The sequence below is a fragment of the Bos taurus genome, chromosome 12 (assembly GCF_002263795.3).
Source record: "Bos taurus isolate L1 Dominette 01449 registration number 42190680 breed Hereford chromosome 12, ARS-UCD2.0, whole genome shotgun sequence".
NCBI classification, from domain to species: domain Eukaryota; kingdom Metazoa; phylum Chordata; class Mammalia; order Artiodactyla; family Bovidae; genus Bos; species Bos taurus.
In genome coordinates this window covers 15,249,109-15,263,070 of record NC_037339.1, presented here as the reverse complement: position 1 = coordinate 15,263,070, position 13,962 = coordinate 15,249,109, and the positions used below count along the sequence as shown (strand labels likewise).

At 40.4% G+C, this 13,962-nt stretch overlaps 1 long non-coding RNA gene across 1 annotated transcript; it reads left to right on the top strand.

Annotated features, from left to right (window-relative positions):
* Nucleotides 1-8,779: 8,779 nt before the first annotated feature.
* LOC112449122 (uncharacterized) lies at nt 8,780-11,037 on the top strand. Its single transcript, XR_003037614.2, has 3 exons — nt 8,780-9,241; nt 9,746-9,878; nt 10,769-11,037. It is a non-coding gene; the product is annotated as an uncharacterized lncRNA (long non-coding RNA).
* The last annotated feature ends 2,925 nt before the right edge of the window (nt 11,038-13,962 follow it).

Here is a 13,962-nt window from a genome sequence, read left to right as displayed (position 1 = left end):
AGCTCATTACTGACTTCACATTTCACTTATCACATCTCTATTTGGCTCCACTCCTGTCTCTTTGGCACAATATCTTTTAAAATAGTGGTTCTTAATTGCCTTTTCATCTGCACTGCATCCATGGATACAACATGCATCAATTATTAATAGCAACCATGGCCTGTGATTTCCCTGGTTGGGAATGGTGGACTGTGGGCTCGTACTTCCTCCCATGGCAATATAGTAGGGTCTTGGGGAAAAATAACTAATTGCATCCATCCTGCTGGGAGTTTAGCTTTTACTTTCAAGTCTTGGGGTTACTGTTAGGTAACAAAAGGAAATAGATTTCAACAGATGAACACTGTGATAAGACTTGCCATTTAGAATGATTTCTCAAACTAGAATGTGGACCAGGTGGGGATGACTAAAAGCAGGGAAATACAGAACTTCTGGTCAGACACTGAAAGTGTTAACTACAGATTTATTTCCTATTTCATCTTCCCTCAAATTCCCATGAAAAGGATGCTACCTGTATGGATACAGTAAGTTCCCCACATACGAACCTTCAAGTTGCAAACTTGCAGAGATGCTAACATGCATATGGGTCCAGCAGGGAACCAGAATCTGTGCCATCAACGTCAGGTGTGAGCAAAATTGCAGCTCGCCCTCCATCTCCCACTGCTGACGACCCTCCAGCTCTGCCATTTCCCACCTCCTCTCCCTCCTCCAGTCAGCAACTCTTCTTGCCTGGTCACTTGATACCAGCCCCTCTACCTCCATGCCAGCTGTTGGATTGGACTACTATACTTTTCAAGGCTCTGTACTGTAAGATTAAAAAATGTTTTATTTTTTGTGTTTGCTTTTTATGTATTATTTGTGTGAAAAATATTATAAACCTATTACAGTATAGTACTATATAACTGGTTGTGTTAGTTGGGTACCTAGGCTAACTTTTCTTAATATCTTCTGCTTCTGTTAGATCCATACTGTTTCTGTCCTTTATTGTGCCTGATAAAGAATCCACCTGCAATACAGGAGATCCCAGTTCAATTCCTGGGTCGGAAAGATCCACTGGAGAAGGGATAGGCTACCCACTCCAGTATTCATGGGCTTCTCTTGTGGCTCAGCTGGTAAAGAATCTGCCTGCAATGCAGGAGACCTGGGTTTGATCCCTGGGTTGGGAAGATTCTCTGGAGAAGGGAAAGGCTACCCGCTCCAGTATTCTGGCCTGGAGAATTCCATGAACAATATAGTCTATGGGGTTGCAAAGAGTCAGACACCATTGAGTGACTTTCACTTTGCATGAAATGTTCCCTTGATATCTCTGATTTTCATGAAGAGATCTCTAGTCTTTCCCATTCTATTGTTTTCCTCTATTTGTTGTTGTTGCATTGATCTCCTAGGAAGGTTTTCTTACCTCTCCTTGCTATTCTTTGGAACTCTGCCTTCAAATGGACATATGTTTGCTTTTCTCCTTTGCCTTGTGCTTCTTTTCTCTTCTCAGCTATTTGTAAGGCCTCCTCAGACAACCATTTTTTCTTTTTGCATTTGTTTTTCTTGGGGATGATTTTGATCACCTCCTGTGTACAATGTCACAAATCTTTGTCCATAATTCTTCAGGCACTCTATCAGATATAATCCCTTGAATCTATTTGTCATTCTCACTGTATAATTAATTGTAAGGGATTTGATTTAGGTCATACCTATTAAGAAGACATGGCAAGAATATACAGAAGAACTGTACAAAAAAGATCTTCATGACCAAGATAACCATGATGGTGTTATCACTCACCTAGAGTCAGACGTTCTGGAATTAGTCAAGTGGACCTTAGGAAGCATCATTATGAACAAAGTTAACGGAGATGATGGAATTCCAGCTGAGTTATTTCAAATCCTAAAAGACAATGCTGTGAAAGTGCCGCACTCAATATGCCAGCAAATTTGGAAAACTCAGCAGTGGCCACAGGACTGGAAAAGGTCAGTTTTCATTCCAATCCCAAAGAAAGGCAATGCCAAAAATGTTCAAACTACCACACAATTGCACTCATCTCACACACTAGCAAAGTAATGCTCAAAATTCTTTAATCTAGGCTTCAACGGTACGTGAACTAAGAACTTCCAAATGTTCAAGCTGGATTTAGAAAAGGCTGAGGAACCAAAGATCAAATTGCCAATATCTATTGGATCATAGAAAAAGCAAGAGAGTTCCAGAAAAACATCTACTTCTGCTTCATTGGCTATGCCAAAGCCTTTGACTGTGGATCACAACAAACTGTGGAAAATTCTTAAGGAGATGGGAATACCAGACCACCTTACCTGCCTCCTGAAAAATCTGTATGCAGGTCAAGAAGCAACAGCTAGAACACCAGACTGGTTCCAAATTGGGAAAGGAGTACGTCAAAGCTGTGTATTGTCACCCTGCTTATCTCACTTATATACAGAGTACTTCATGCAAATTGCCAGGCTGGATGAAGCACAAGATGGAATCAAAATTGCCAGGAAATGTCAGTAACCTCAAATATGCAGATGATACCACCTTTATGGCAGAAAGTGAAGAGGAACTAAAGAGCCTCTTGATGAAAGTGAAAGAGAATGAAAAAGCTGGATTAAAATTCAACATTCAGAAGATGAAGATCATAGCATCCGGTCCCATCACTTCATGGCAAGTAGGTGGGGAAACACTGGAAACAATGACAGACTTTCTTTTCTTGGGCTCCAAAATCACTGCAGATGGTGACTGAAGCCTTGAAATTGAAAGAAGCTTGCTCCTTGGAAGAAAAGCTATGACCAACCTAAACAGCATATTAAAAAGCAGAGACACTACCTTGGCAACAAAAGTCCATCTAGTCAAAGCTATGGTTTTTCCAGTAGTCATGAATGGATGTGAAAGTTGGACCATAAAGAAAGCTGAGTGCCAAAGAATTGATGCTTTTGAACTGTGGTGTTGCAGAAGACTCTTGAGAGTCCCTTGGACTGCAAGGAGACCAAACCAGTCAATCCTAAAGGAAATCAGTCCTGAATATTCATTAAAAGGACTGATGCTGAAGCTGAAGCTACAATACTCTGGCCACCTGATGTGAAGAACCAACTCATTGGAGAAGACCCTGATGCTGGGAAAGATTGAAGGCAGGAGGAGAAGGGGACAACAGAGGATGAGATTGGTTGGATGGCATCACCAGCTTGATGGACATGAGTTCGAGCCAGCCTCAGGATTTGGTGATGGACAGGGAAGCCTGGTGTGCTGCAGTCCATGGGGTTGCAAAGAGTTGGACAGGACTAGGCAACGGAACTGAACTGAGACTAACTTTGTTGGACTTGTGAACAAATTGGACTTATGAACTCACTCTTGGAATGAAACTTGTTCGTATGTAGGGGACTTACTATATATATTTTAAGAATAGAAAAACAGCAAATGAGGAAAGAGTTCAGCCCCGTTTTGGAAGCTAGGAAATAGATGGAAGAATGGAGACTGACTCAGCTGCATAGAGAAAAAGGTCCCATCTAAGTGCCTGGGGAAAGAGACATCAGTTAGGGCTGTGTTCAGCTGCACATAATGGAATATATATGAAGCAGAGGCTTCAATAGCCAGGGTTTATTTTTCTCATCTCAGAAGAGGTCCAGAGGAAAGTGGTTTCCAGCATTGGTTCAGCTAATTTTCTGTGCTGGGCTCTGTCTTTCTGCTTGGCAGTCCTTAGCTGGCTGACTTTTGTTTGCTGAATGGTCATAAGCTGATCCTTGCAGTTCCAGGGATCATGTTTGTATCAGGGAAAGAATGGGTAACGGAGAAGCCTCGTGACAGTCACATCCATCCCTTCTTATTGGGAAAACACATTTTTAAAGTCTCTCCAGCAGACTGCTGCCTACAAGAAAAGGGATAATAATTGGTCTCTGTGGCTACAAGGAAGGCTGGAAGAGTGAATACCTCACCTGACACTGGGCACCTGGTTGTCTTAAAGGTAACTGATGTCCTACAAGTGAAGAACAAAGGATGTACTAGATATCCAGTATGTATCTGACAGTGTTTGCCATATTTACCCATGAAAGGTGAAGGATTTGCCTAAAAGGCATCAGGTCATGGATGGGATATTGAGAAGGCTGAAATCCTTGAAATCTGTTAAAAACATGTTGCTAATCCAGGGGGTCACCTCTGCAGATTGTCTCCTACACCCATCCTGCCAGCACCTAGCCTTGCCCCCTCTCTCCCTTACGGAGATAAGACCTATTCCCTAGAGAAACTGAACGAACAGAGGCTCTGGATCAAAGGACACTAGGCTCTGCAGAAAGCAAGAGTGAAGATCTGTATCGAAAGGAGGGGGATTCATGGGAAGCCTGCACGCGGAGAGGTGAAACCCCATGGAGATTGCCCTGCTCCTGGAATGCTAGCAACTGTGGACCAGTCAGGCAGGAGTTGGAAGCCTTCCTTCCTGAAAAAAAGGGAAAATCCTCAGAGAACAGACCTCCTGATACTTGTTGTTGCTGTCATTTTTATGTCTTAAGTCTTAATGAAAAAGAAAAGCTTTAGGTTTTATAGATACTTTTATATATTTTTAAAAACTGTGATGAGGGACTCCCCAAGTCGTCCAGTGGTTAGGATTTGGTGCTCTCACTGCCAAGGGCCTGGGTTTGATCCCTGGTAGGGAACCTAAAATAATCCCATGAGCCGTGTGGCATGGCCAAAATAATAATAATTATTAGTTTTGATAAACTAATCATTGAAGGCAGGAGGAGAAGGGGACGACAGAGGATGAGATGGTTGGATGACATCACCAACTCGATGAACGTGAGTTTGAGCAAGCTCCAGGAGCTGGTGATGGACAGGGGAGCCTGGCGTGCTGCGGTCCATGGGGTCGCAAAGAGTCGGACACAACTGAGTGACTGAACTGAACTTGATGGGCAATGTATGTTAGTGGAACAGAAGGAGCAACTGATAGGGTCAGGGTCCCCTCTCTTGAGGTAACAGTTACTTCTTGAAAGGAGACTACTAGACCTGGTGACTTGAAGGCTCCTTGCTGAAGGACTGACGTCATGATGTTGAGACCCCTGCCAGACAGACACTGCCGAGATCTGGCTGGAACAGAAGGTGACATCCTACTCATGCTTTCGGGGAAACCTATTTCCCTACCGGAGACCACAGCTTATGCTGAGACGCCCCTCCCCCAGCTTCTCCCTGGAGTGTTCATTCCCCGCTTTCCCTACTCTGACTAGCCTGCTCTGCTGTGGCCAACAACCCAGGGATCATGCATCGAATGCGGCCACTGTTTCGTGTATCTCCAATCCCTTACTGCTAGGCCCTGGGACAAACCGTACTAATTCCTTCATCATGTTTTTGAGTATGCCAATCATTTTGTAATCATTGAACATTCATTGTTCAATCATCATTGAACAATCATTGAACAAATACTATATAAATATTTTCCTTGCCTTTAAAGTGAAAGTTGCTCAGTCGTGTTCGACTCTTTGCAACCCCACCCATGGAGTATACAGTCCATGGAATTCTCTAGGCCAAAATACTGGAGTGGGTAGCCTTTCCTTCTCCAGGGGATCTTCCCAACCAACTGCTGCATTTAAAGGAATCCAAGGCATTAGATTTGCAAAGAATTTAATTGACTAAATTTTCGATTGATGTTTGAATTCTTGAAGACAGTTCATTTGCAAAATAATGACTTTTATTATTTATGTAAGTAGTACACACACACTTAAAGGAACACTAATTACTGAAATATTAATAAGCTTGGGATTATTAATGGATTGAATGCAAGTAACAGTGAATATTCCTCTCCAGGAGGGAAAATCCCAGAGACCACTTAACCCTGTGAGCTTTTTCATTTTTAAAGTATTTTTATTGATTTATTTGGCTGTGCCATGGTCTTAGTTTTGGCACTTGGGATCTTCAAACTTCATTGCTACATTCGAACTTTTAGTTGCCCCATATGGGATCTAGTTCCCCCAATCCCCCAACCAGGGATTGAACCCAGGCTCCTGCATTGGGAGCTCAGAGTCTTAGCCATGGGACCACCAGGGAAGTTCCATCACATGAGCTTTTGAATTAATCTGCACACACTAAGGAACCAATCAAGTTTTACTTTATCTTTTTAGCCGAGCAACGTGCCTTGTGGGATTGTAGTTCCCTCTCACCAAGGACTGAACCCAGGCCCTTGGCAGTTAAAGTGCAGAGTCCTAACCACTGAATTGCCAGGGAATTCCCTCCCAAGTTTTATTAAGGTATATTAACATATGACGTGTGTGTGCTTAGTCATTCAGCCGTGTCCGACTCTTTGCGACCCCAAGGACTATAGCCCACCAGGTTCCTCTGTCCATGGGGAGTCTCCAGGCAAGAATACTGGAGTGGGTTACCCTGCCCTCCTCAAGGAGACCTTCCTAACCCAGAGATCGAACCCAACTCTCCTGCATTGCAGGTGGATTCTTTACCATCTGAGCCACCAGGGAAGCCCAAGAATCCTAGAGTGGTGGATTGGGTAGCCTGTTCCTTCTCCAGGAGGATTTCCTGACCCAGGAGTCGAACCAAGGTCTTCTACATTGCAGGCAGATTCTTTACCAGCTGAGCTACCTGGGAAGTCCATATTAACATATGATATATTGCATTTATTTAAATGTACAATTGTATTTTTTCCCAATGTCTACATTTGTAAAACCAAGGTAATAAACCTTTCAGTCATCCTAAAATGTTTCCTTTTGTGCTTTGGTGATCCAATCCTCTCTGACCCACCTTTTCTCTGCCAAGGCAAAATTAGTCTGCTTTCTGACCTACAGATTAATTTGCACTTTCTATACTTTCATATATGTGGAATCACATAGCATGTATCTTTTGACTCTCTTTTATCCACCATAATAATTCTGAGATTTGGCCATGTTGCTGCATATATTAAGAATTCACTATTGTATAGCTGAGTAGTGTTCTGTTTTATGGATATACTACAGTTTGTTCAGCCATTCACTGATGGATGGACATTTGGAATATTAAACATAAAGTGCTGTGAACATTCATGTTCAAGCCTTTGTGTGAATATATACATTTATTTATTTTGAATAAATATCATGATTGAAATGGCTGGGTCACAACATAGATGTATGTTTAACTTTTTAAGAGACTGTCAAACTGTTTTTCAAAATGATTATTTCCTTTTATATTCCTTCCAACGTTGAGAATTCCAGTTGATCTATATCCTTGCAACATTTGGTATGATGGTCTTTATACTTTAAGCCATTCTAGTGGGTATGTAATGGTATTTCATTGTGGTGTTAATTTGTGTTTTCATAATGATGAATAGTGTTGAGCATCTTTTTATGTACTTATTTGCCATCTGTATATCTTTTATTTTGTTAAGAGTCTGTTCAAATATTTTGCCTATTTTTTAATTGGGTTGTCTTGTGTTATTGAATTGTGAGAATTCTTAATATATTCTAGGTACAAATCCTTTGTCAGATACGTGTTTTCTGAATATTATCTTTTACTCTATAGCTTGTTTTTCATTTTCTTAACAGCATCTTTTAAAGAGTGAAAGTCATTAATTTAGATGAAATCCAATTTAACAGATTTTTCTCTTATAATTCATACTTTTTGTCCCTTATGAAATCTTTGTCTATGCAAGGTTATTAAGTTTCTCTTATGCTTTCTTATAGAAACTTTATAATTTTAACTCTACATTAGGTTAATTTTTAGTAGATTTTTATTAAAGGTATTAGGTAAGGGTAAAAGTTTTTTTTTATTTTTACATGTGACAATCCAATTCTTCCAGGATAATTAATTGGGCTAATCTATTCCTCACTGAATTGCTTTGACACCGTTGTCAAAAATCAATTGACCATATATGTCATATATGACCATATCTCTACTGTTCCATTGACCTATATGACTATCTTTGCCTTAATAGCTCACTGTCTTGATAACTATAGTTTATTATAAGGCTTGAGATCAGGTCCTTAGTCCTCCAACTTTGTTCTTCTTTTACAGAATTGCTTGGCTATCCTAGTCTCTTGCATTTCCATCTGAACTTTAGAAATAACTTGCCAATTTCTGCAAAAATACCTGCTGGGATTTTGATTGAGATTTCATTGACTCTACAATTCAGTTTGAAAGGAATTGCCTTTTTGATAGTACTGAGTCTTCTGATTAGCACACATAATACGTTTCTCCATTTATTTAAGTCTTTAATTTCTCTCACCAGTGTTTTGAGTTTTCAATATGCAGGTCTTTTACATCCATTGACAACTTTTTTTCCCTAAATATTTCATATTTGTGAAATGACTGTAAAGTGCATTGTTTTAAAATTTCATCTTCTGTGTATAGCTAGCATGTACAAATACAATTCTTTTTTTTTGTATCGAACTTAAATTCTGCAACCTTGCTAAACGCAGTAAGCTGGGACATTTGGAGGGCTTATGTTATGTATTTTTCCTGTTCTCAGAAACCATTGTCCTGTGCTACCTGTCAAAAAAAAGCATTGTTTTATATATCTGTTTTTTTGCTTAATTTTGTTTCAAGTAGAAGAATAAATCTGGTCACTGTTACTCCACTCTGGCCAGAAGCAAAGGAAGCCAATCAGATATTTTAATGCCTCATTTTTTATTATTAATGGGCAGCTTGGGATCACTAAGTATTTTACTAAGATCTCCAACATGAATGACCAAGATCTAAATAAAGAATTTTTAAAAGAAGAATTTAAGAGAAAACTTTAAGTATTTTTATTAATACTCTCAGATTACCCAGCAAAATAAATATAGAAAGGTATATATATATACATGTGTATATATATATATATATATATATATATTTTGGGGATTTTCTCCCCGGGACTTGGAAGCGACGAACCTGAAAGAAGGACACTTGGACAGTCTCTTGCAAGGACTGACAAGTTTATTTCTGCAGTCAAGCCTTTTTATAGAAGTAGGAACAAAGAGCTTAGAGTATACAGCCAGCAGAGCGCGTACGGGGTTAACACCTAATCAGTGAAAATATTTCAAGGACAACGCGCTCTAAGTGACCATGTACTTATCCCATAACCTGTTTTTTCAAGCAACATCCTTAATATTTATTATTAAATCTTGGCACCGGGCATATCCAAAGGCAGGAGATGTTTTTCTGCCCGAGTAAAGCAAGCCAGGGTATTTCTGGCCCTTCGCCATTTTCCCAAGGACTTCCTCCAACCGGCTATTTTGTACTGGGCTTCCCAACAATATACACACATACCAAGAGTAAACTCCTTTACAAAAAATTCTGAAGGATTTGGAGACAGAGCAAGAGGTAAGGAACAGGAAACAATAAAACCTAAAAAATAAATTATGTTCTCTGGTTTCTCAACAACTATATTGGAAAGGAATGTTGCCTTAAACATTATGTAAGAATATAACTTTCAGTGCATAGTTCTAGTCCCAGCCGTATTATCAGTGAGATTTGATACTGAAATTAAAAAATGTTTCAGCCATGTAAAGTTTCAAAAAGTAACCTCCATGTACCTTTTTGTTCAGGAAGCTAGTGGAGGATACTCTCCAAAATAGTCTAGTAATATACCAGTAAGAGCAAGCACATAAGATCTGGTGAGAGGATACCCAACACAGGAGAGAAGGTGTTGAAAGACATAATGACAACTCTACATCTGGCTAGAGAGATTGGTCCATATTGGATCAGGAAGACCAAGACTGCTAGAGAGAAGAATACAAGAGGGGGTAAAGAAGCTATTGGGAAAATTGGCTCAGTATCCTTTCCTGTTCCCTGAATCTCTATTCTTTACTCCATTCCTTTTTTCAGTAATACACTTGCAGCCTCTGTTGCAGGGTGATTGCCCCTTTGCAACAACATCCATAGAAGACCACTGTCTCTCAACCTGCGTGTTTGCTGTACACATATTAATGGAAACTCAGAAGTACCGATCTAGAGTCAGGTAAGCAAGATACTCAGCACTCAAAATTTGGGGATGCATTATTCTCAAGCGCAAGCTCAGCACCTCATGCTTCCTGAAACCTAGTTCCCCAGGGATGAATGTCTGATCATCTACTACTCCCCTGTCTGCCTCACGGTCTTCTGTTCTGTCTTCTGGCTGTCTTTACTTTTTCTCATCTTCCCCTTCTACAGTGGGCTGAAGCATGATGGTAGGCAAATGTGTTTCCTTTAAGAATCTATATTACAATCGAGCAAGGCCGTATGGAGACTTCCTTGGACAGACCTGCTCCACCCTAACCTCTTTGCTGGGATATTCTCTGCATGCCTCTCATTTGTAGAAAAGCTTTAGTCTGTCAGGCCTTTCATGAGTCACAGAAGCCTTGCTCAAGAGTTAAGGACTGGACTTCCCTGGTGGTCCAGTGGTTAAGAATCCGCCTGCCAGTGCAGGGGACACAGGTTCAATTCCAGGTCCAGGAAGATCCCACCTGCTGCCAGGCAACAAAGCCTGTGCGCAACTACTGAAGCCCTTACATTGCAACCAGAGAGCAGCCCCCGCTTGTCACAGCCAGAGAAAGCCCAGTTGGAGCAACAAAGACCCAGCACAGAACAACCAAAAATCAACTAATTAATTAATTTTAAAAAAGAGTTTAAGATTGGAAGAATGTGAACATGCAGTAACAAAAGATAACAGTTGGGGCAGGAGAACTGGCAACAATTTAAACAAGAGATCAGCTCTATAGCTGACACATAACAGTGTCTGATGAACATTCCTGAGCTGTACTAGAACAGCCACCAGAGGAAAAAGGCTAACTGCACGATGACCAGACTGGAGGTGTGACTAAAGCACCTCCATCTTAAGCAGTGCTGAACTTATGGTTTGCACAATTCCAGGTACTGGCTTCAGTGAAGTGGGAGTGAGCTGACTTTGGAGTAGAAGATTAATTGCACATAAAACCATCCAGATGACACTAACCAGACCACTGAGCAACTAGCTTTAAGATGGTTATCAGAACTAATTGTGCTGTTCTGCAGTAACCACCCTGCCTGTACACCACCGAAACTTCCTTTTAAAACCCTTGTCCTCTAACAAAGGGGATGGTTTTGGGGACATTAGTCCACCATCTTTCCAGGTTTCTGGCTTCCTGAATAAAACAGCATTTTCTTTTGAATCAACACGTGTCTCTCCAGTATTGGTCTTTTGAGCTGTGAGCAGCTGAATCTGAATTCCATTCTGGTTCTGGGACTTTTTGGGTGGTTCAGTGGTTGAGACTATGGTTCTGACTGGTAACAGTATAATTTTTTTTGTATTTAACTAAGTTTAGGCGACAAGGATTTTTTTTAAGGTCATATTAGAGATTTCTTCACATTTTGTGAGGCAGAACTTTAGAGTATCAACTCTACCATCTCAAATTTTTATAGGCAAAAACCCTCCAAAAGTACATGGATCATGACAAGCATTTGTGATCCATGTGTAGAGAAGAATAGAAAAGGTATCCAGAAGAGAAGAAAGTGGGTAGAGAAAGTCATGTCTCTAAAACATGTTCTGTTCTCATTAGTCAAAAGCGTTATACTGTCCCCTGAAAAATTTCTACTTTCAAGATTTGAGGACAGGGACTTCTCTGGTGATCCAGTGGCAAAGACTCTGGGCTCCCCAAACAGGAGGGCCCAGGTTTGATCCCTGGTCAGGGAATTGGACCCCACATGTCACGACTAAGACCTAGCAAAGCTGAATAAATAAATACTTTTTTAAAAGATTAAAATAAAATGATTTGAGGATAAGATTTTCCTAAGTGATTGTTTGAAGCTGAAAAATCATGCCAAAATGGGAATGGAAGAGCACAAATCACTTCTCTAGTCTTACATCTACCTCCAAAAATATGCAGAAAGCACTCACAAGCAGTACACAGGGCTTCAGTGGGTGAGGTGCTTCTGTGAGCGTGCATTGTCATGCCTTACTGATCTTCAAGATCAGGAGTTGAACATGAGTCTTTATGAGTCACTTATGATGAAAGAAAAAGGAAAGCTTTATACTGTAGTGGTACCATCCCCATCAGCCAAGGACTGTGGCAGAGGTAGAAAGAAGTCTGCTGCCCTTCCAATTTCACTTGAAAGTGAGTGATGATTTAGTATTCCTAATGTGCAGTATGGTGACACGAGAGAAACCCAGAAGCTGAGGACATTGTTCTGCACTATAAAAACTTTTAAGCAGGCCTCTAAAATTTATACTATTTAAACATTTTGATGTTTAAAAAATATATAAATATTATATTCTTTGCAGTCAAAGATGGAGACGCTCTATACAGTCAGCAAAAACAAGACTGGGAGCTGACTGGCTCAGATCATGAACTCCTTATTGCCAAATTCAGACTTAAATTGAAGAAAGTAGGGAAAACCACTAGACCATTTGGGTATGACCTATATCAAATCCCTTATGATTATACAGTGGAAGTGGGAAATAGATTTAAGGGACTAGATCTGATAGACAGAGTGCCTGATGAACTATGGACTGAGGTTCATGACACTGTACTGGAGACAGGGATCAAGACCATCCCCATGGAAAAGAAATACAAAAAAACAAAATGGCTGTCTGGGGAGGCCTTACAAATAGCTGTGAAAAGAAGAGAAGCAAAAAGCAAAGGACAAAAGGAAAGATATAAGCATCTGAATGCAGAGTTCCAAAGAATAGCAAGGAGAGATAAGAAAGCCTTCCTCAATGATCAGTGCAAAGAAATAGAGGAAAACAATATAATGGGAAAGACTAGAGATCTCTTCAGAAAATTAGAGATACCAAGGGAACAGTTCATGCAAAGATGGGCTCAATAAAGGACAGAAATGGTATGGACCTAACAGAAGCAGAAGATATTAAGAAGAGGTGGCAAGAATACACAGAAGAACTGTACAAAAAAGAGCTTCACAACCCAGATAATCATGATGGTGTGATCATTCACCTAGAGCCAGACATTCTGGAATGTGAAGTCAAGTGGGCCTTAGGAAGCATCACTACAAACAAAACTAGTGGAAGTGATGGAATTCCAGTTGAGCTTTTTCAAATCCTAAATGATGATGCTGTGAAAGTGCTACACTCAATATGCCAGCAAATTTGGAAAACTCAGCAGTGGCCACAGGACCGGAAAAGGTCAGTTTTCATTCCAATCCCAAAGAAAGGCAATGCCAAAGAATGCTCAAACTACCGCCCAATTGCACTCATCTCACACACTAGTAAAGTAATGCTCAAAATTCTCAAAGCCAGGCTTTAACAGTACATGAACTGAGAACTTCCAGATGTTCAAGCTGGTTTTAGAAAAGGCAGAGGAACCAGAGATCAAGTTGCCAACATCTGTTGGATCATCGAAAAAGCAAGAGAGTTCCAGAAAACATCTATTTCTGCTTTATTGACTATGTCAAAGCCTTTGACTGTGTGGATCACCACAAACTGTGGAAAATTCTGAAAGAGATGGGAATACCAGACCACCTGACCTGCCTCTTGAGAAACCTATATGCAGGTCAGGAAGCAACAGTTAGAACTGGACATGGAACAAGAGACTGGTTCCAAATAAGAAAAGGAGTATGTCAAAGCTGTATATTGTCACCCTGCTTATTTAACTTCTATGCAGAGTACAATATGCAAAATGCTGGGCTGGATGAAGCACAGGATGTAATCAAGATTGCCGGGAGAAATATCATTAACCTCAGATATGCAGATGATACCACTCTTAAGGCAGAAAATGAAGAGGAACTAAAGAACCTCTTGATAAAAGTGAAAGAGGAGAGTGAAAAAGTTGGTTTAAAGCTCAACATTCAGAAAACTAAGATCATGGCATCTGGTCCCATCACTTCATGGCAAATAGATGGGGAAACAGTGGAAACAGTGTCAGACTTTATTTTTTCGGGCTCCAGAATCACTGCAGATGGTGACTGCAGCTATGAAATTAAAAGACGCTTACTCCTTAGAAAGAAAGTTATGATCAACCTAGACAGCATATTCAAAAGCAGAGACATCACTTTGCCAACAAAGGTCCGTCTAGTTGAGGCTATGGTTTTTCCAGTAGTTATGTATGGATGTGAGAGTTGGACTGTAAAGAAAG